This window comes from Pangasianodon hypophthalmus, chromosome 3 (assembly GCF_027358585.1).
Source record: "Pangasianodon hypophthalmus isolate fPanHyp1 chromosome 3, fPanHyp1.pri, whole genome shotgun sequence".
NCBI lineage: Eukaryota > Metazoa > Chordata > Actinopteri > Siluriformes > Pangasiidae > Pangasianodon > Pangasianodon hypophthalmus.
Genome location: NC_069712.1, coordinates 32,539,318 through 32,560,784, shown reverse-complemented (window position 1 = coordinate 32,560,784; position 21,467 = coordinate 32,539,318). Strand labels below are relative to the sequence as shown.

Genomic DNA, 21,467 nt, shown 5'->3' with positions numbered 1-21,467 from the left:
TCAACACTGAAACAGTTTTCGAGCAGAGTGTGTGTTAGTGTGTGTACATGCTCTTAAACATTTAGTACCTTTAAGTGTTCTTCGGTTGTCTGTCTGTGGGAACTTTATGTCGAACCTGTGTCTTCAAGACTGCACCAAGCACCAGGACAGTTATCCAAATCATACACTCCGAGGAAAAAATACAGTTTCTTCAAGAGTTCTTTAACACTAAAGAGGCCTACGTCTGCTTTTTAGTACCCAAGATACCTAAACAGTCGATGTTCCTAATAGATATGTGGTATATTATATAGGGCTTTAGTTTCGGGCAATTGTATAAAAAGCTAGACTAATAAAAAATTCAACAAAAAAGAAGAAATCTTACTACTAACTTCCATCATGAAAAACATGTTAATACCACTGACAGGTGAAGTGAATAACATTGATTTGCTCTTTGCAGTGGCACCTGTCAGTGGGTGGGATATATTCGGCAGCAAGTGAACAGTCAGTTCTTGAAGTTGATGTGTTGGAAGCAGGAAAAATGGGCAAGCGTGACATTGATCTGAGTGACTTTGACAAGGGCCAAATTGTGATGGCTAGACGACTGGGTCAGAGCATCTCCAAAACGGCAGGTATTTTGGTGTGTTCACGGTATGCAGTGGTTAGTACCTACCAAAAGTGGTCCAAGGAAGTACAACCGGCGAACCAGCGACAGGGTCACGGATGTCCAAGACTCACTGATGCACGTGGGTAGCGAAGGCTAGTTCGTCTGGTCCGATCCAACAGAATATCTACTGTAGCACAAACTGCTGAAAAAGTTAATGCTAGCTATGATAGAAAGGTGTCAGAACACACAGTGCATCGCAGCTTGCTGTGTATCGGGCTGCGTAGCCGCAGACTGGTCAGAGTGCCCATGCTGACCCCTGTCCAGCGCGGAAAGCTCCTACAACGGGCACATGAGCATCAGAACTGCACCATGGAGCAATGGAAGAAGGTGGCCTGGTCCGATGAATCACGTTTCCTGGCATTCATGTGGATGTTACTTTGACACATCCCACCTACCTAAACATTGTTGCAGGCAAGTACACGCCTTCATGGCGACGATATTCCCTAATGGCAGTGGCCTCCTTCAGCAGGATCATGCACCCTGCCACACTGCAAAAATTGTTCAAGAATGGTTTATGGAATGGAAATAAAGTGACAATTTGAACCAATCACATTACTCGGCGCATAGCGCCGGGAGCGGACGGCTTCCACACCTGATGTGGTGTTCGGTTGAAGCAATCCTCAGATCTCTGGAACTCTCTCGGGCTTGAAAACAGCGTTCACACTTCACCAATCGTCCCGAACGTTGTTCTGGAAAAAAACACAAGCGTTAAAATGACCGAACAATGAGAGCTTTTGTTTACATTTCTGATTTATAGCTGATAAATTTCAGCAGCCTCATCAGCTCCGTTATAGATTAGGAAGATGTCGTCCTAATGTTTAGTATAAGAACAGCCATATGCTGATGCTAGGTAATGGTGTAGCTAGATAAAAAGCACCAACATGGCAGTGCATAAACACTTTAAACGTTAAAGTTTTCTCTTCTGTGACGTAAATGCGGCATTATCTCCATCTCTCTCTGATCTTCCTATGACTATCTGGCTAAGTGTACTGTTAGTACTGAAACCCAAGACTTCGGTGGAAGCTAAGCTATAAAGTTTAAGTGTTTTAAGTGATTATTCCGGATGAATTGTGCACGGTTTAAACCAGGGACACGAGTTAACTTGGTGAAAGAAGTCAGTAATGAACTTATAATGTAATTAAAGCCATTAGTTCATTTTGCTAGCGACTGCAACGAGCAACTTCTATCTCGTATACACAAGATCCCTAACTGTGATGTCACCAGATTGAACTTTAGCTCCGCCCCTACGGACCTAGTGTCACTCTGCAAAATCAGGACATTAGTAAACTGTTTTAAATAATAAAAAAAAATAATAATAAATACGGGAAATTGAAACTTGTATGTAGACAACAAACCATCAGGTGCACAAATTAAATTTCTAAAAAGAAGAAGGAAGTAAAAATTGCAAACGTGAAAGATGTTGAGGTTCATTCTCTTTCCCAGGCTTTTGTGTTTTTGTGTGATTTATGATTACAAAATCTGGCCTGCAAAAAGCTTGTACAAGGAGGACAGAAAAAAGGAGATAAAGAGGAAGAAAGAGAGAGGGAGAGAGAGAAAACAACAAAAGAGAGCTGGATAGATGGGAGAATTTGCTGGCTTGTATTAACCTTTTTTCTCATCGTGTATTGTCGCCATGATGGAGAGACGAAGAGAGACATGAGGAGGAGAAACCCATTAGAGTGTCAAACCTGATCTCTCACTCTATTATTCTCTCTCTCTCTCTCTCTCTCTCTCTTGCACTCTTGTTCTTGCTTTTGCTCTCTCTTAGACTTACCCTTTCTCTCTCTTACACTTTCTTGCTCTCTCCTTCTCTTCCTGTCTCACTCTCTCTCCTACTCTGTCTTGCGCTTGCTTTTGCTGTCCTGCACTTTCTCTCTTGCTGTTGCTCTCTTACACACTCTGTCTTTCTCTCTCTCTACTATACACACACTCTCTCTTACACACTCTGTCTCTCACATTCTCTCTCTCTCTCCCCCCCCCCACACACACTCTCTGTCTCTCTGTCTTTCTCTCTGTCTTGCACTCTCTCTTGCTCTTGCTTTTGCTCTTTTACACTTTCCCTTTCTCTCTTACCCTTTCTCTCTTGCTCTCTCTCTCTCTTACCCTTTCTCTCTTGCTCTCTCTCTCTCTCTTTTACACTTTCTCTCTTGCTTTTGCTCTGTCTTACACTCTGTCTCTCTCTCTCTATTATACACACACACACTCGTACACTCTCCCTCTCACTCGTACACTCTCCCTCTCACATGCACACTCTGTCTGTCTCTCTGTCTTTCTCTCTCTCTTGCTCTTGTTTTCTCTCTTTTACACTTTCCCTTTCTTTCTCTTACACTCTCTTGCTCTCTCTCCCCCTCTCACTCTCTCTTACACTTTCTCTCTTGCTCTCTCTCTCTCTTTTTTACACTTTCTCTCTTGCTTTTGCTGTCTGTCTTACACTCTGTCTCTCTCTCTCTCTCTCTTATGCACACACATTCTGTCTCTCTCACAACCTTTCTCTCTCTCTCTCTAACACACACATGCACGCTCTCTCTCTCTCTCTCTCTCTCTCTTGTATGTTCTTCACTGTTATTTGTCAGAACTGAATATCCGAGCGTGCCTTCTCCCTCCATCCCCATGTGTAGATGTGGACTCAGTATGTGATGAACTCGGACGGTGGAATGTAAAAGTGCTTACGACTTTTTATCCTCCTCAGACAATTAAACGGAGGGAAATGATCATTTCCTCAATTTTAGGCGTGAACCATGTCATGAGCGTTAAAGCAGATGAAGGAAGGAAAGAGAAGAAGAAGTGGTGAGAGATAGAGATGCGCATGATATCCTCCCTTTTTAAATCATGTTCTCTCTCTCTCACATACACACACACACACACACACACACACACACACACACACACACACACACACACAATCCTCCCTGTTACACAGTGTTCTCGGGGCAGTAAACATTATAAATGAAGCTGATGAGGAAACTCTTCCACTCTCGCCTCCTCTCTCTCGCTCTCTGACATCACTGCGGCTCATCAGAGCCCCAATAACACACACACAGACACACACACACACACACACACACACACACAAATACAAATCAATAAAATTGAATAAAAGCAATAAAAATGTTGCGTTATTTATTTATTTTTTAAATCTGAGTTTATTTGGCATTACCACTGCACAAAACTGGAAGTAGAAGTGTGACGGTACGTCGGTGTGTGATTTTACAAAATGTCTAATATATAAAATGTGCACTATACATTATGGGGAGAAAATAAAGTTTCTTTATTTAACTTTTTTTTTTAACCTGAATTCTTTTCTTGATGATTAAACATGAATTAGATTTATTTATTTATTTATTTTTTAACATCCATATTATTTAATTGAATGTGGTCTGATTTACTTTTTTATTCCATGATCATTGAGTGTATTTCTTTTACACTTTTACAGTTTTTTTCAGGAAAAAATGATGTATACACAGTGTGTGTGTGTGTGTGTGTACTTGGGATTTGTGTGAAGTTAATTTTGCCGTCTTCTAATTGTTTTCTTCTTTGTTTTTTCAGGATGATGAAAAGCACAAAAATCTCTACGGAAAGCAGAAATGTTGGTAAGTACAGTACAAACTCCATACACACACTCCATACACACACCTTAAACACTCTGTACACACTCCATACACACACTCCATACACACACCTTAAACACTCTGTACACACTCCATACACACACTCCATACACACACCTTAAACGCTCTGTACACACTCCATACACACACTCCATACACACACCTTAAACACTCTGTACAAACTCCATACACACACTCCATACACACACCTTAAACGCTCTGTACACACTCCATACACACACTCCATACACACACCTTAAACACTCTGTACACACTCCATACACACACCTTAAACGCTCTGTACAAACTCCATACACACACTCCATACACACACCTTAAACACTCTGTACACACTCCATACACACACTCCATACACACACCTTAAACACTCTGTACACACTCCATACACACACTCCATACACACGCCTTAAACGCTCTGTACACACTCCATACACACACTCCATACACACGCCTTAAACGCTCTGTACACACTCCATACACACACTCCATACACACGCCTTAAACGCTCTGTACACACACTCCATACACACACTCCATACACACACGTTAAACACTCTGTACAAACTCCATACACACATTTTATACACACTCCGAACACACTCCTTCTGTCACACTCACAGATCAGGCTGAGTTTCAAGATGGGCTCACTGTTGCTCATGTGACCTCCACAGTCCAGGTAAACAACATGCATGTTGCCATGGTAGCAAGGTCCTTGTTTCCGGGTAAACAACGTCCATGTTGCCATGGCAGAGAGGTCTTTGTATCTGGGGGCACACACTGTGGAAACGGAAAAAACAGAATCACTGCAAAGAACGAGCACACGTGGAGATTTGTTAAGATGGAGAAACTGGAAACAGAAAAGAGGTTCATGAAAAGAAAGTGAAAATTAAAAACAGTTTGCAAAAACCAGCACATTATGTTTACTTAACCAAAAGACTTTTTTTTTTAATTCAGGAATGTTCCACTGGAGTGCCGTGGTGGTCTCCGTCTCAGCGTGATGGATAATACGGGAGAATCCTCACACTGAGCATTTTAAATCATTCACATATAAACCGTGATTTATTTATAACTGAAAATTAAACTGTTAAAATATGACGTGTATATACAGTATGCGTTGTAAATGATTTCGGCTAATTTTTCCTAGGTGAAAAAAATGAACCAAACATTTCTGTCTGGAAAATGGCGTTATTCCGGCCCTGTAGACAGTAGTGGGAAATTTTGGACACCCCCCCAAAACTCCTACATTGTAAGTGACACAGACATGAATGGCGTGTCCAAGTGCTCGGCTTGGTCCAGACAGTTAGGAAATCCCATTTGGGAATTGATCCCACGTCCATGTCGCTTGGAATTTCCCATCGGGATTCACAATACACACTAATGTAAAATGAGTCTAGAGGAGGAAACAGGCAAACAGAGACAGTGTTTTGATTTGATTTTATATTTCCTATCCATAGGAAATCGTCGGCACCTAACTAGTCCCGCACCGTTTGACACGGATCATACCTCAAATCGCTCGGAAATCTCGGGAGGTGAGTACGATTTCTTTTCTCGCTAATCCCAAGTATGTGTCATGGGAGATTCCCGATTTTCCCGAATTTCCCCGAATACACACTCATTGAGGAATCAGTAGCAGAACCCAACACACCATAAACTGATTGTAATCACCAAACTACTGCAGCCATGTCATACATCATAACGATCGGCTCAGTGAGGAGAATCGCATTATGGAGGTTGACAATACCTTTGACTCAATGTGCGGATTTGCGTTATGGGTATTTTAGTGATGTTACATGCACGTTAACCCCCAAAATAAGTGGAATCATGTGTACACACGCGTAGCTCCCCCTACTGACCGGCATGTGCAGCTGCATGTCAGTGACTAGTTTTGCACGGGGCGAGCACCACTCACATTTTCTAGTTTTCTAGTAAATTCTAGTTATTATTATTCTTCAGAGACCCAAAATCTCTACACGGTTCTCCTCATAGAGCTTTCAAGCTGCATCCACCAAACTCGGCACAGACCTTCAGCCTGTTCTGACTTGAGTCCCTATATCTTTTCTAACTGATCAGAATTACGGTTTTCCCATTACGGAAGCTCAAGGTGGCCAAAATTCCCAAAATTTTGTACTGTTATAACTCCTAAACCTTTCAAGCTACATTCTCTAAACTCACACAACCTTTCAGACTGTTCTGACTTATCAAGCTCTATGTTTTTTTGTTTTTTTTTTAACTGATCAGACTTATGGTTTTCCCATAGCGGATGATCAAATGTCCCAAAAACTCCCATACACTTACATTGATGGAATGGTCAGAGACTGGCTTGGAATGTTCAAAATATCGCTTTGTGAATACCACAGACTCTCTCCATTCATCTCTCTATCAATCTACCGGTAGCACAGACACAAACACACACACACACACACTCTCTCTCTCTCCATTTCTTTCTATCAGTCTGACTGTCTACTTGTGTCTCTTTCTGTCTGTCTGTCACCCTTTCTTTCTTTCTTTCTTTCTGTCTTTCAACTTCAAACTATCTTCAAGCTTATGAAACAGTTTCAAAAGTTCAGACTGGCTTTGTAAAGCCGACATCAGAGTTTATCGAGACAAACTTCACCTGTCTAGTTCACAACAGCTTTTTCACTTACTAACAAGATTTTTTTTTCAATCCTGAATTCAGCACATTCACAGGCTTTCTGCATGTTTGGAAAAACAAAACACCACTCTTTCTGAGTGAAGCTGTTTGGTTTTTTTTTTTTCCCTCATTGATTTAACACAAAATACATCCAAGTGAGTGTGAACACTGCAATTTGAGCACAGGCGTAAACAGCGAGAACTTTGCAGAAAATCACTGAGTAATTTGGCAAAAAAGATAACTACCAGAATGTTCCTCTATAAGAAGCATTTTCTGATTCAAGACTCGACTCAAGAGATGGCGCTTCCTCTTTGTGTTTGTGTTTGTGTGTCTAGCTAATCAATGCTTAATGTTACTTTGTTGTTGTTCTTCAGTAATAATGCTAATGATAAGCCTCCTTTATCAGTCTTTTAGTAAAGTTGTGTGTAAAGGTTTTCGTAAGCAAAAAGAAACAAAAGAATCTGTGCAGGATTTCGGGAAACGCTGATTTTCTTCGTATTCTCTTACGTATATGTTGATGAACGCTGTTAACCTGTAAATTACCAGGTGTGTGCACAACACAGCTGTTTTGCACTTGGTGATGCCCAGAAAACTTCATAAAAGGCAAAGCTCACAGCTAGTCTTTCTCAGAGGTAGAAGTTAGAGTTATTTAGACTCACGTCTTTTCCAATAGAGCCAAATTACGGAGAAGGTGAATTAGATGCATTCAGGTGATCGTGGACACCAAGCACATCACACACACAAACTGCTATATTTAATTTATTTTTTTAAAATCTTGGCCAGTAATCCCTCGTGCCCTCTTTTGTGCCGTGTTAGAAAAGCAGGAGGGCGTGTCTCCTCTACAGCGTATGTAAAGGTGCAGTATCTCATCACGATTTATATGATTGGAAGCCGATCTCTCGAGTTGTACATGAGTTCGTTTTCTTATGCGTGAAATTACACACTCAGGAGCACGGGTAGGATGTGAATGTTGATTTGATTTTCATAAATGGCAAATTTCTTGTGTAAGGACTCCTATGAACGATTTACGAACAAATCTGTTCGTATCCAGCTCGACAAATGAGGCCAGATGTTGTTAAAAGATAAAAACATTTAATTTTTTGCATTCACGTCAGATTATTTTCAACAAGTGTCCATAAACATTCGTAATAAAACCACACAGAACAGTAGGAAGAAGCGAAGAAGTCTGCGGCTGGTTTCTTTCTAGCCCAGACTGTAGATTCACGCAGCCAATCAGTGACAGTCATGTCAGGTGTTTACCCAGATTGTAAGTCATCCTCTTTTTAACCCCAGAATGTCTTTGGAGGAGAAACTAAAAGCTGATGTGCTAAACACATATTGTTTACAGTTTAACTGATTGTCTTGTGCCTTCTGTGTGTAACATTAGCACTTAGAAAAACTGTAGTGTCTGTCGTGTCTCTCTGACTATTTTCTTTTCTCATCTTAACTTATATATATATATATATATATATATATATATAATTTTTTTTTTTAACAACTTATGGTTAGATTGGATTCCACCTCACTTACTCCATTACTTTGGATGAAAGAGCACGCCAAGTGAATTAAAGTGCTTAAATAGTGCGTTTAGATGGCACATCATGGCACATTGAACACCATTCGAGTGGCTAAAGTGGTCAGGACACCGTTTTCCCCCGTTCCTAGGCAACTGACAGTGGAAAGAAAACGTCATGAATACTAAAAAAATTCCTTCAGATGTGTTGGTAAATTACTAGCGAGCAAAATTACAAGCGTAAGTTTGTTTGATCAAGTGACGTCTCGGAGACCGTGTAGCTGCTAGCAAACGCGATGAGTAGTGCAGTGGTTCACCTGATGTTAGCTAGGTTGCTAGCCATGTTATGTAAGATTGCTAATGAGAACAGGTAACATTACTGATAGCTGGATAATGGTAGCACAGTGATGTTAATGCTATGTGTAATGCTAGATAACGTCTGTGATTGGATGATCAGATTAAGCTTAAGCTCCACCCTCTTTGAACCAACGATGCCAGTTATTCATGTCGAGGTTCAGACCAGCATTTGAATCAGACATGTTTACACAGTTGTGAATTAAAGGTACGCTATTGTCTTGTCTTCACTTTAGCCAGAAGATATTTGGTTCATGGCCATTTGCTTCAGCCTTGATTAATACTTCAATCTTCAATGCACAAGCAAAATATTTTCCTGTCTGAAAGAAAAAGCAGGACTGCTTCGGGCTATTACCGTCTGTAATGGACGTTACTTACGTCACAGCATTGATCATTACTGAACCGGAGAGGAAGAGAAATTAAATTGCTAATGCTGCAGTAATTATCCTGAACATTCAGTCCAAAAGAGCAAATTCTTCATTTTTTTTTTTTCCCCCCCAATCTCTCTTTTCTTGATCCTTGTGTTATGCAAGTGAACATGCTGTGGGTGTGTGCTGAAGTGAGACAGATTAGTGTCGTAAATTCTTTCTTTCCAATATTTCTGGCATTTTCTCAGAAAAATACCTGATGTCAGGTATCCAAAATCTAGAAGGTATGGCATATGGAAGCTAGCAGAAAATATAAAATACAAAGCTGTGATGTTTTTGTCCAGCAAAAACGAAGCTTTTCGAAAACGTTTTCCCAAGTGAATAAATCTGAAAATGCCGTTTACGCATTCTAATGTGGACAGAGAAAACCGAGATATCAAAAAAAAAAAAAAAAAAAAAAAAAGCCCTTACGTATTTTTAGTCACGTGACAGTCATGTGACCCATTCAGTTCAAAACAAACAACATTATTGTCTTGGGTTTCCCCTCAGCAACAACTCATGGTGCTTTTCCTCGACATTGCTGCATCAATTCAAAGAGACAGAAGGTAAATAAACACCAGGCGGAAACGGTGCAGGCCAAAGCTTCTTACGTTTTTACGCATGTGCAGTGTGGGCATGTGAGCAGTTTCAGACATTTCAGTGTGGACGAGGAATTTTTTTTGAAAATGTTTGAAAATGCCAGCGTTTTAAAACGATTAATGTGAACGTAGTTTTATTATGTAGCTGGAATCTAAAAATTTAATAATACCATGGTAGATTTTATTATATGACATTAAAGTAAAAATATAGAGCGAGAGAAGATAAAAAATTTAGAGCGAGAGAAGGGGACAGAGATAGAGAGATGGACGGTGCTGGAGAGAGAGAGAAATCAATAAAAAGATTTATAGAAAGAGAAAAAGAGTGATGAGAGAGGGACAGAGGGAGAGGAAAAGATGAAAGGAAGAATAGAGAAACAGAATGAGTAAGATGGGGAGAGAGAGAGAGAGAGAGAGAGAGAGAGAGAGAGAGAGAGAGAAGCCCAGTTTTGATTCTGTAGGCTGTTTATTTCCTCCTCACATCTTTCATGTTGCAAAGGATTTTGGGAACTCCATTCAAATAAGTTGGCTGGAATCTGTATCGGAGAGAGCCTGGAATCAAAGAGGGGAAAGAGTGAGTGAGGTGAGTAGGTGAGGTGAGTGGGGTGATTGAGGTAAGATGGGTAGGTGAAGTGAATGGAGTGAGGTGAGTGAGTGAGGTGAGGTGATTGAGTGGGGTGAATGAGGTGATTGAGTGGGGTGAGTGAGGTGATTGAGTGGGGTGAGTGAGGTGATTGAGTGGGGTGAGTGAGGTTGGTAGGTGAGGTGAGTGAATGAGGTGAGGTGACTGAGGTGAATGGAGTGAGTGAAGTGGGTAGGTGAGGTGAGTGAGATGAATGGAGTGAGGTGAGTGAGTGAATGGAGTGAGTGAGGTAAGGTGGGTGAGGTGAGCTGAATGAGTGAATGGAGTGAGTGAATGGAGTGAGTGAGGTAAGGTGGGTGAGGTGAGCTGAATGAGTGAATGGAGTGAGTGAATGGAGTGAGTGAGGTAAGGTGGGTGAGGTGAGCTGAATGAGTGAATGGAGTGAGTGAGGTAAGGTGGGTGAGGTGAACTGAATGAGTGAATGGAGTGAGTGAATGGAGTGAGTGAGGTAAGGTGGGTGAGGTGAACTGAATGAGTGAATGGAGTGAGTGAATGGAGTGAGTGAGGTAAGGTGGGTGAGGTGAACTGAATGAGTGAATGGAGTGAGTGAATGGAGTGAGTGAGGTAAGGTGGGTGAGGTGAGCTGAATGAGTGAATGGAGTGAGTGAGGTAAGGTGGGTGAGGTGAGCTGAATGAGTGAATGGAGTGAGTGAGGTAAGGTGGGTGAGGTGAGCTGAATGAGTGAATGGAGTGAGGTGAGTGAGTGAGGTGAGTGAGTGAATGGGGTGAGTGAATGGGGTGAGTGAGTGAGGTGAGTGAGTGAATGGGGTGAGTGAGTGAATGGAGTGAGTGAGGTGAATGGAGTGAGTGAGGTAAGGTGATAGAGGTTGGTAGGTGAGTGGGTGTGATGAATGAGGTGAGTGGGTGAGGTGAGTGGTAGACAGGGAGAGAATGAGAAGGGCAGGCAGAAAGATGGACAGAGAAAGGGAGGCAGAGAGGATGGAGAGAGAGGGAGAGGGAGACAGAAAGAGGGAGACCATTTTTTGTTTCTTTCATTCTTTCCCATTTTTAAAGATTCAGGGTTCGTCAGTGGTCCTCAGAGCCGACTCACGCTCCATCACAGGTGCTTCTGAGAGCAGAGATGAACGTCTGAAAGCTCTGAGGCTACAAACTAAACAGGAAGTAGTAATATAAGACGTTACAATACAGCACGTTGACTGAGGATGAGGCTATTAAATTTTTTGCACTTTCTAATGTGAGATATTTATTGATGCCACCTACTACACTTTATGATCAGTAAGCTATTACATGATATTTATTTATTGTAGGTATTTCTACTCAGACTGTGTTTAAAGAGGAACACGTGTATGTCTCGTCTCAATGAACTCAAAAGTTATTTTACTAAATGACTTCATTAAAAACAGCTCCAAGTGGCTCAAACCAACCAAAAAGAAATTGGCAACTTTTTATTTTTACTGTGTTATTTTTTGTTGACTTATTAGCAGATGAGCATCAATAAATGCTGCATTATTGACATTTCTTAACATAGTCTACTCCATAGACTTTAATATCTGTTTAATATCTGTTCTATGCTTGTGTTAGGAAAATAAAACAATGCTAATATAAGTGAGTGAATAAAACTCTGTGCTGTGCTGTTATAGGAAAATAATCAGTGGTGGCATGATGCTAATTCTCACCTAGGAGTTGATTATTTTTCAACAACAGAATTTGCTAATGTGATTTGTTCTTATACCACAGCGGTTTCCCAATAATTTATTTTTTTTATCAGTTTCTATTTACATTTAATGTCCACAAACAAGGGCGTCCTGGTGTCATTCACGTTATAGCAGCTGTAAACAATCTTTCCCTCACCAGCCAATCTATTCTCTCTCTCTTGAAGTTAATAAGACCAAAAAAAAAAGCATAAATTCCCCTCTCCTGAAGATTTTGGAAAAATAAAAGTTACAGCTTTACCTCTGTTACAAAGCGCTGACAGTGGAGACTCCTTCTGTGAATGTTAAATAAGCATCTCCTAACAAAATATCAACAATTGCACGTTTTTAAATCTGTTTAAGTGGAGCGTCCTTTGTACAACTTCGTGTGAATGAGCTGTTGCTATAGAAACGATATCGTGTTATAGAAAACTAATCACCCACTGCTGAAAGGAACAGAGATCAGCATGGAAGTGAGCTCTCCTTCAAACTCTTTGACACGTGACTGTAGAGGCATGCGGCCTGCTCACGCTGATGCTTCGGTTTTCTGGAGTTTTTCTTTCCCTGACATACTTTCCAGGAAGTGCTTTCCAATGTTCTGATGGCTTTGGAGGCCTGTTAGAATGAAAGCATGCTGTAAATCAGGCTTCTTTTTTTTTTTTTTTTTTTTTTTTTTCTTCCACCGTTCATTCTTCTACGTGATGGAAACAACATTTCTTCTCTTCTCTTCCAAGAATTTCTCAAAGAAAAAGAGAGCAAAAAGGTCTCGCAGTCAGAGAAAGCTGCAAGTCTGTCTGTGGAGCTCGCTTTGTTGAGCATTTAGGGTTCATGACGGGTTTTTTTGTTCTGCCGCTAGTCTTTTTCAGAACCAATATATGTAATATTGGTTCTGAACCAATGACTGCATGTATAAGTGGACAACATGGCGCCATTCAAGGCAAGTCAAGTTAGTACACAGCGAAACGAAACAACGTTCCTCCAGGACCAAGGTGCTACATAAAACGACACAGAACACACTGGTTTTGAAGCCTGAATTTGGTCGAATTGAAAGTCGCCATCTTGATTGAGTTTGCGCTGTAGGTAAAAATTGAGAGATTGCGTGTCAAGCGCTATACCAGAGTGGTTAGTTCAGCGTCATTAACTAATCTGTTAAATGCTAAATTGCAGTCGTATAATTTTATAGATTTTATGGTTGTCAGGCAAATATTTTAGAGCTTCGAGTCATGACTGACTGAGCTACCATTTGCTAGCGAGCTGACGTTAGATATCCATCATGTTAATTAAAGTAATAAGTATAGGTAGCTAATGTAACCTACCAACTGAAAATACCCTGATACCAGCAGTCAGCATTTACACTCAACACAAACTATGTTTTTTTTGCGGAAAAAGTCGCCGCTCTCCATGATTTTCATCTGAAACCTGCGGTAAGATATGGAGAATGGAGAAGCATGCTTTTATTCTCCGCTCGTTCTGTCTGTGGAGTTCGTTAAAAAAGCAGCGAATGGCTAAACTTACCAAGATGTTTTGAATGTTAGCTAAGGTCATACAGTCAATCGTAAATTATTATGGAATTTAGCCAACGTTGGCTGCCTTGGTTTATGCCATCACTTTTACTCACGTTGGTTTGCTAGTTGAAATACCACTAAAGCGCTGAGCTAGCTTAGACATCAAAATGAGTAACATACCAGGAAAAACTGCAAAGAACAGTTTACAGAAGAACAAGTCATGGCTTTGCTCCAGAGCTCATGTGTGTTGGAAAATACGCACATGTTCATGAGGCTCAACTGTCCAAAACATGTCATGTCAATCGCCTCATCAGCCAGGATCGAATAACGCCTGTAAAATATGTTTATCGTAAGGAAAGATATCCGGGGAGATATCAGGGTCAACAGAACTTGTAAACACGCAAGAACACTATAACTGAAAATAATTTGTGGAGATTTGTGGAGTAACTTTAAAATATATGTTTGTCTGCTTTTCTATTAACTAACGTGGGTTAAAGTTATACTGTAGTCAGCCACTAGAGGGCCTCGGACATTTTGGCTTCACTTTTTAATCCGTGTTATGACACACACACACACACACACACACACACACACACAATCACTCACACAGCTCTGCTACTGAACCAAAGCGACTGTCAAGATTTATAATACAAAATAAATGGGGGAAAAACATTGTGCTTGTTTGAGGTGTAAAGGTTATAGTAAGGATAAAAAGCAGGCTGATGGAAACAGATAAAGTATGTAATTCAGTTCCTCAGATTAAACCGCACACTATATAGTACGTCACACATGAAACGGTACTACTTTGACATACGCTTTAGTACAGATCACGTCGTCTTGGTGCTTAAAATACTCAACACAACTCCAAGTTAACTGAAACCCTCAACGTTTTGCTGCTTCTTTTGCTTTTCTTTGAGAAAAATTTAGAGACAGAGAGTAAAAGAGTGACCAAAAAGTAGAACACCCAGTCCTGGTCAAAGTCTACCTCGCTGCCAAACTTGCCCTTTGGATACAGTGTGGCAGGCTGGCGCAGTTTTATGCCATAAATCCGCTCCAACACAAGCAGAGTTAATATTAAGTTGATTAGGTAGTCCTGTAGGGTGAAGTACAGTTACACCAGACTGCACTGTCGTGCTCTGGGTTTTGATTGGTTGTTGTTTTATTTTCTGTAACAGAGTTGCCGTCTGAAATTCAGATCACGGGTTGATTTTAACGCCCTCGCTGTAATACTTAATCGTTTCAGCTCAAACAGCTCATTCAGACTCCGCGTGATCTAAGGCTAATCATATACTCATTTAAAAATGTCTTATTTAACGAAGAGAAACGTGTGTGTGAGCGTTGATCTGGAGATGTTTAACGTTTATTGAAGGAGTCTCCAGTGTCGGTACTTTTCCTGACGTCTTCAGGACAGACGAGTTTCCGCTTTTTATGTGTTTTCTCAGTAACATGACAAGCTATTTTTTTTTTTGTTTGTTTGTTTTATAAATGTCAAGAGAGAGAGGGGGGAAGAGGCCGGCGAGCGAATGACTGTTTATAGCAGCTATAATGTAACTTGTTTTGCTGACGTTCCACAACACTGATAAACTGTAACTATAAACGGATAAAAAGTTTGATGTGAAATAATTAGCTTCAAGGTGGTAACAGTTGATTGTTTTCCTATAACAGCATGTCACAGGGTGTTGTAGTTCTTACATGCAGTACGGGTTGTTTGGAATACCCACGTTGTGTATACACTTAGCCCATCGTTTGCGATGCAGAAAGTATTGGCCCCCCTCTACTCTAGAACTACCACTGAGCCGATTATATATGGTCCTGTTGCAGACAGATTTATATAAATTGACTCCAAGCTGTAAAAGCCAACTGACACAAATCATGATGTTTAGACTCTAAAATTGGAAGCCTCAAAAAAAAAAAAATATATTCGACCTGCTTCAGTGCCATTTTGTCCTTTCAGCACATGCTGTTCTTGTTTGTTCTCACTTATAGGCCCACATCTGAAAACATCTTCTTCTTAATGTTAAAAAAAAGAAAAAGAAAATCCGAGGCTCGTTCTTCACTCGAAACAGCTTACTCTGTCTTGACCTGTCTCTCACACACACACACACACACACACACACACACACACACACACACTGGTGTGAGGAGCTTTGCTGTTTTTGGGGAGAAAAACAAAAAAAAACAAAAAGCCATGCAAAGGTTTTCAACAGCTTGTTTAGCACAAACATTTAAATGTCAAATCTGCTATGAGGCACGTGTTCCTGAGGGCCGGTGATTAAAGTGCGTCCTTGTCCCGGCTTTTAGTGGAGTTCACCGGGAACGAAGTTCGGTTGAGTCAGAGTGCTTTTAGGCCTCGTCAACGTAGCAGCGAACAGCTAGGTATCCTATTTTGACCGCCAAGGAAGACGGACTCTCATCAGGGGAGAGATTAGTGCACACTTAGCTCTGAAAGTGCGCACTTAAAGCCCTTTCAATTTGACTGCTCCAGCAGGGAGGTTTAGACACGGCCGCAAAATTACGCTGTGCTGCGTCCGTTTGCGCTGAGAGTGCACACTGCCACGTCTAATTTCATACAGTTCTGGCTGACCAGCAGGTCAATTAGATTAACGCTTCCCAACTGGAGGATATTGTTTACCGTGCTACGATTAAGATGGCTCCCTGTCATTCTAAATATTTTATTAAACAAAATAGGCCACTTGCTTCGCTAAATATCTTTTTGTATCTCTACATAATAAAATGCAAACTTGATTAATTCAGACTCGATTAATTAGTAATTAAATAGCTCAATTAGTGAATTACTGAGACTTTAACACTTAATGTACATCTAAGGTTGCGTTTTTAAATTTTCAATATGAATATATTTCATTTGCGTGCTTAAATAAAATAAATTATGCATTAAATTATTACTTTTTAAAAATATAATCGAAATGTATAATAAAAATAATAATAATAATTAATGAGTGCAAATTAATGTAAAAAAAAAAAAAAAAGTAAATAAATACATGTAAAAAAAATCAGGGCATATTTTTAAGCCTACTGTATTGTATTTTTTATATTTTTACTTTATTAAACAAATTAACTGTTTAAAAAGATTACTGCATCTGCTAATTTTTTTTTTGTATATTTCTAAAATATAGTCAAATAAATGTAAAATAAATAATGAATAAATACATATGAAATGTATATAATAAATAAATACTTCTATTTATTGTTATATATTTTTATTTTTATTTAATAAATCAATTTTTTACTACATCCATTCACTTATTTTATTATAGATAAAATTATTATATATAAATTCTATAGTTTAAGATTTTTTTTTACATTTTAAATGCAAAATGTCCAATAAATAACATAAATAAATGCATATATTAAATGCATATAATAAACAAATAAACAAATTAATGAAATTTTTTACTTATTTTATTGTAGTTTATATATTTTACTTATTTAATATTTTAAATAAAAAACATTACTACTAATATTTTATATATATATATATATATATATATATATATATATATGTATATATATATATATATATATATAAATTATCTACTTTTATACACCTGAAGTGCAAAAATGTTGTAATTAAAGTAGTGGATTGAGTTACTCTCTACACTGCCACCTGTTGGTGCTTCAGTCACATGGAAAAGAAACACACAGCCCTAAATGTGTGAGCTGATGACGGATCTCTGTGATCTGCACATCTTTAGCTCTGTCACATAAACACACGGCAGCGTCGTCAGTCGTCTGTGGATGTGTCCTAAACCGTACAGCCTGGGGTTTTTGAGTTGCACAGTGGTTTATGGAAAACCTTCCCCAGCTGTACCTCGTAGGTTTTCTGAGAGGTTTTAAGCAGTTTATCAACCAAAAAAAAAGAGGAATAACTCTGACAACACCAACATACTTAATCAAAACGTCATATCCAATCGATATAGATGACAATGACAATAAACACTTTGAATCTTGAATCTATATCGATTGGATATGACGTTTTGATTAAGTATGTTCCTGTTGTCAGAGTTATAACTCTTTTTTTTTTTTTTTTTGGTTGATAAACTGCTTAAAACCTCTCAGTTTGTATGCCACACTCGCTAGTAAGCTAGTAGGCTCTACGTAATTAATAGTAGATTCATACTAAATCTGCATTTTCTGGGGAAAAGACACAGTGCTTGCAAACAAGGAACGGAAAAACAATCACTATTCCCTGTGGCAAACTATGGAAATTACAAAAAAAATAAATACATAAAAAATGACATAGCACACGGTTGAACGATCACTGTCAAGCTGTAATTAAGACAAATGAAGAATGCGAAGAATGTACATTTATAACAAGAACATTTTGCACTGCTTTGATCGACTAAATTCTACTTTTAATAGTTAAAATTCAAAAATGAAAGTAGATTTGTACTGTAAGTTAGATAATAAAACCACAAGTATGATGGGGGGAAAAACTGTGCTATTCATATGTTCACATGTGCAAGTTTTATACTGTGGGATTCCAGCGATCTTTTACGATTATTAGTTTTCACACTATACGACACGATCCCAATAAATCCTTGAATTATGTAACAGACGATATGTGCGATAACATGTTCTTCGCATCCGATTATCCAGCAAAGATCCTAGACTTGCGATTAAAGAAAATTGCTACATTCTGCTATACTGGGTGTGCAGCGATGCATCAAGGGTCTTAGATCTTTGAATAAAAAGAAAGCATGAAATAGTTTCACGTGGTCATAACAGTAAATAATCTCGATGAACAGAGAGTTTGCGTGCTAATTAGCTAGCTAAACACCTTAAATAGCTGTAAGGCATCCTCTAGCTTCTTTCCATCACAATTCACAAGTCAATAAACCCCTCTGCTTTTAAATCTGAAATCTTTTGTATACATTTCAGCAAAATTTTCTCTTTGTCTTTGGCTGTCGTTCATCGCAGTGGTACTAAGTCGGCCGCTGGTGAGCACATCGTGTCATGCGTTCTAAGACTGCCGATCTCGACTCCCGAGAAAAGAATTTCCTTTACGAGACCAAAATCGGGCCGAAAAATGCACAGTTGTAAGCCAGCATTAGGCATTGTACGGTTTATAATCGCGTGGACAATTTACATACTACTAAACATGTACTAAGCAATACGCGATTTTCACACACGTACATGTGTAGCTTAACTTGTACTTTACAGTTCTATACAAGGACGCTGTAAGAGCATGATAATGACCTCCACACTTCTAAGGAATTTAAAAAACACTGACAGAACAATCCACTTTACCCTCTTTTTTTTAATTGAATAATGTGATTTCAAGGTGCATTCATGTCTACTCTTATTAATAACAAAAACATCTGACTGGAACATTGAAGGTGAAAGAACAAACAGCTAGAGAGAAGCTAGCAACATTTTTAACCCTTTGATGATTAAAATATTTTAAAAATAGACTTTAAGTATAACTGATAATGTGAGTAAGGAAAACATAATTTACAGTAATGACAGTATCATTTTTATATACATATTTTTTAAAATATAGCAATATTCTTTCACATACTGAATGTTTAGAACTGATGCATGATGGGGCTTATTTTAGAGGTAAAAATTTATCTTCAATAAAAAGCTCGTTTTAAAAAAAATAAGCTATTATTTCATTTGGGATTTTGCTATCAGCGTTGTGTGTTGTGGCTTCGATGTCTTTGCAGTGTGTGTGTGTAAATTGGTGAATTATTAGTAAGGAATAACACACAACAGACCGCGCGGTTATACGAAAGTAATGCACGCTGGGGTGGTGTGATGCGGCGCGACACGCAGCGGAGTGCCGCCACCCTCCCCATCGAAGTGCATTATTTTCATATAACCGCACGGTCTGTTGTGTGTTATTCCACTTCTACTGCGGTGATTTGCAACGATTCAGAGTTTAATTAATTAATGACTTTTCGCACATTTTAATGGTTTATAAGTTAGATTTAATAATGTGGAACATCTGAGAGACAAGTTACCTCCAGTTCTCACTTACGTTATAGCTGCGATAAACAGTCATTCCCTCACCAGCCCCTCTCTGTGTGTCTCTCTCTCTCTCTCTCTGTGTCTCTCTCTCTGTGTCTCTCTGTCTCTCTCTCTCTCTCTCTCTGTGTCTCTCTCTCTCTCTGTGTCTCTCTCTCTGTGTCTCTCTGTCTCTCTCTCTCTGTGTCTGTGTCTCTCTCTGTGTCTCTCTCTCTGTGTGTGTGTCTCTCTCTCTCTCTCTCTGTCTCTCTCTCTCTGTGTCTCTCTGTGTCTCTCTCTCTCTCTCTGTGTCTCTCTCTCTCTCTCTGTGTGTCTCTCTCTCTCTGTGTGTGTGTGTCTCTCTCTGTGTCTCTCTCTGTGTCTCTCTCTGTGTCTCTCTCTCTCTCTCTCTGTGTGTGTGTGTGTGTGTGTGTCTCTCTCTCTCTCTGTCTGTCTGTCTCTCTCACTCTCTCTCTCTCTGTGTCTCTCTCTCTGTGTCTCTCTCTCTGTGTCTCTCTCTCTGTGTGTGTGTGTCTCTCTTTCTCTCTCTCTCTCTCTCTCTCTCTCTGTGTGTCTCTCTCTCTGTCTCTCTGTGTGTGTGTCACTTTTTGTAGACACCTGACCATAACACCCATGTGTGCTTGTTGAAATACCCATTCCAGATTTATTCCCTCTGTGTTTGCTGTTATAATAAGCTCCACTCTTCTGGGAAGGTTTTGCACTAGATGTTGGAGCGTGGCTGTGGGGATTTGTGTTCATTCAGCTACAAGAGCATTAGTGAGATCAGGCGCTGATGTTGGGATGTCGAGGAGGTCTGGGGTTCAGTCGGTGTTCCAGTTCATCCCAAAGGTGTTCAGTGGGGTTGAGGTCAGGGCTCTGTGCAGGACACCCGAGTTCTTCCACTCCAACCTTCATGTCTTCATGGAGCTCGCTTTGTGCACAGGGGCATTGTCATGCTGGACCCGAGTTTGGGCCTGAGGGGAAATTGTAACGCTACAGCATACAAAGACACTCTATTCTATACAATTGTGTGCTTCCAATTTTGTCGCAACAGTTTGAGGAAGAGCCACATATGGGCGTGATGTTCAGGGGGTGCACAAACTTTTGGTCGTACATTGCATTGAGAATTGCAGATAGTCTAGAAAGCAAGAAGGTTCATGAGTGTGCACGAAAGCATTTAAACAACACCCCGTCCTCCTCTAATTAATTCATTAAAATCATTAATTAGTTTAAATACGCCCTCGATAACATGTTAAAGAACGTGTAATGAAAGTGTACAGCGCGCTCCCGCTGTGCGCGCTCTCGCTGCGCAGTGCACGTCGCTCCGCCCCGCCCCTCCCTCCCTCCTCTGCTCGCGCGCGCGCGCTCTCTCTCACTCACTCTCTCGCTCTCGCGCACAAATCAGCAGTTGATCAGAGCAGAAGAGTGAAATCCGCCGCGCAGCTGTTGCCGTTTACCGGGTGAGTCTGGAGAAATAATTCGCTTTTAAAGCCCTCCGTTGCGTTTATTAACGAAGATAAGCGTGTTTTATTCTAGTTTTCAACTTATTTCGGAAAGTTAGTGATATGAATTCGGGTTGTGAGCGGTTTTTTGTGCAGTCGCGCGCACCAGCCGTTAAACTGTCACCTCCTGACTGAGATTCTGAGGCGCGCGCGAGAGAAGAAAAAAAAACAAACAAACAAAACTTTAGCATCGTTGCTAACTTTCTCACGAGTTACTTTTTAACTCATATTTGGAACAAAAATACCCCTAAAACATTTTTTTGTACATCTTATAACATGTATGAATGAACTTAATTGTGCTAAAAAAAAAAAGACTAATTTTGTTATTCACCTGTAAAATCATTTAAAAGACGTCGAATTCACTGATAGACGACAATTACATTAATGTATATAAGGCTCCTAGTGACGTCACTGCCCTTAAAAT

General features: G+C 39.8%; 1 protein-coding gene across 7 annotated transcripts in view; it reads left to right on the top strand.

Moving 5' to 3' along the window:
- esr2b (estrogen receptor 2b) overlaps positions 1 to 21,467 on the top strand; it is a 59,918-nt gene that overhangs the window by 14,608 nt on the left and 23,843 nt on the right. For 5 of the 7 annotated variants that reach the window (XM_034302614.2, XM_034302615.2, XM_034302616.2 and 2 more), the window contains exons 3-4: positions 4,190 to 4,233; positions 5,727 to 5,801. The gene's annotated coding sequence lies outside the window, so the exon portion shown is untranslated. Of the gene's footprint in view, positions 1 to 4,189; positions 4,234 to 5,726; positions 5,802 to 20,910; positions 21,002 to 21,467 lie in introns of those variants that run through there. The other 2 variants (XM_026939146.3, XM_053232648.1) reach the window with 2 other exon arrangements.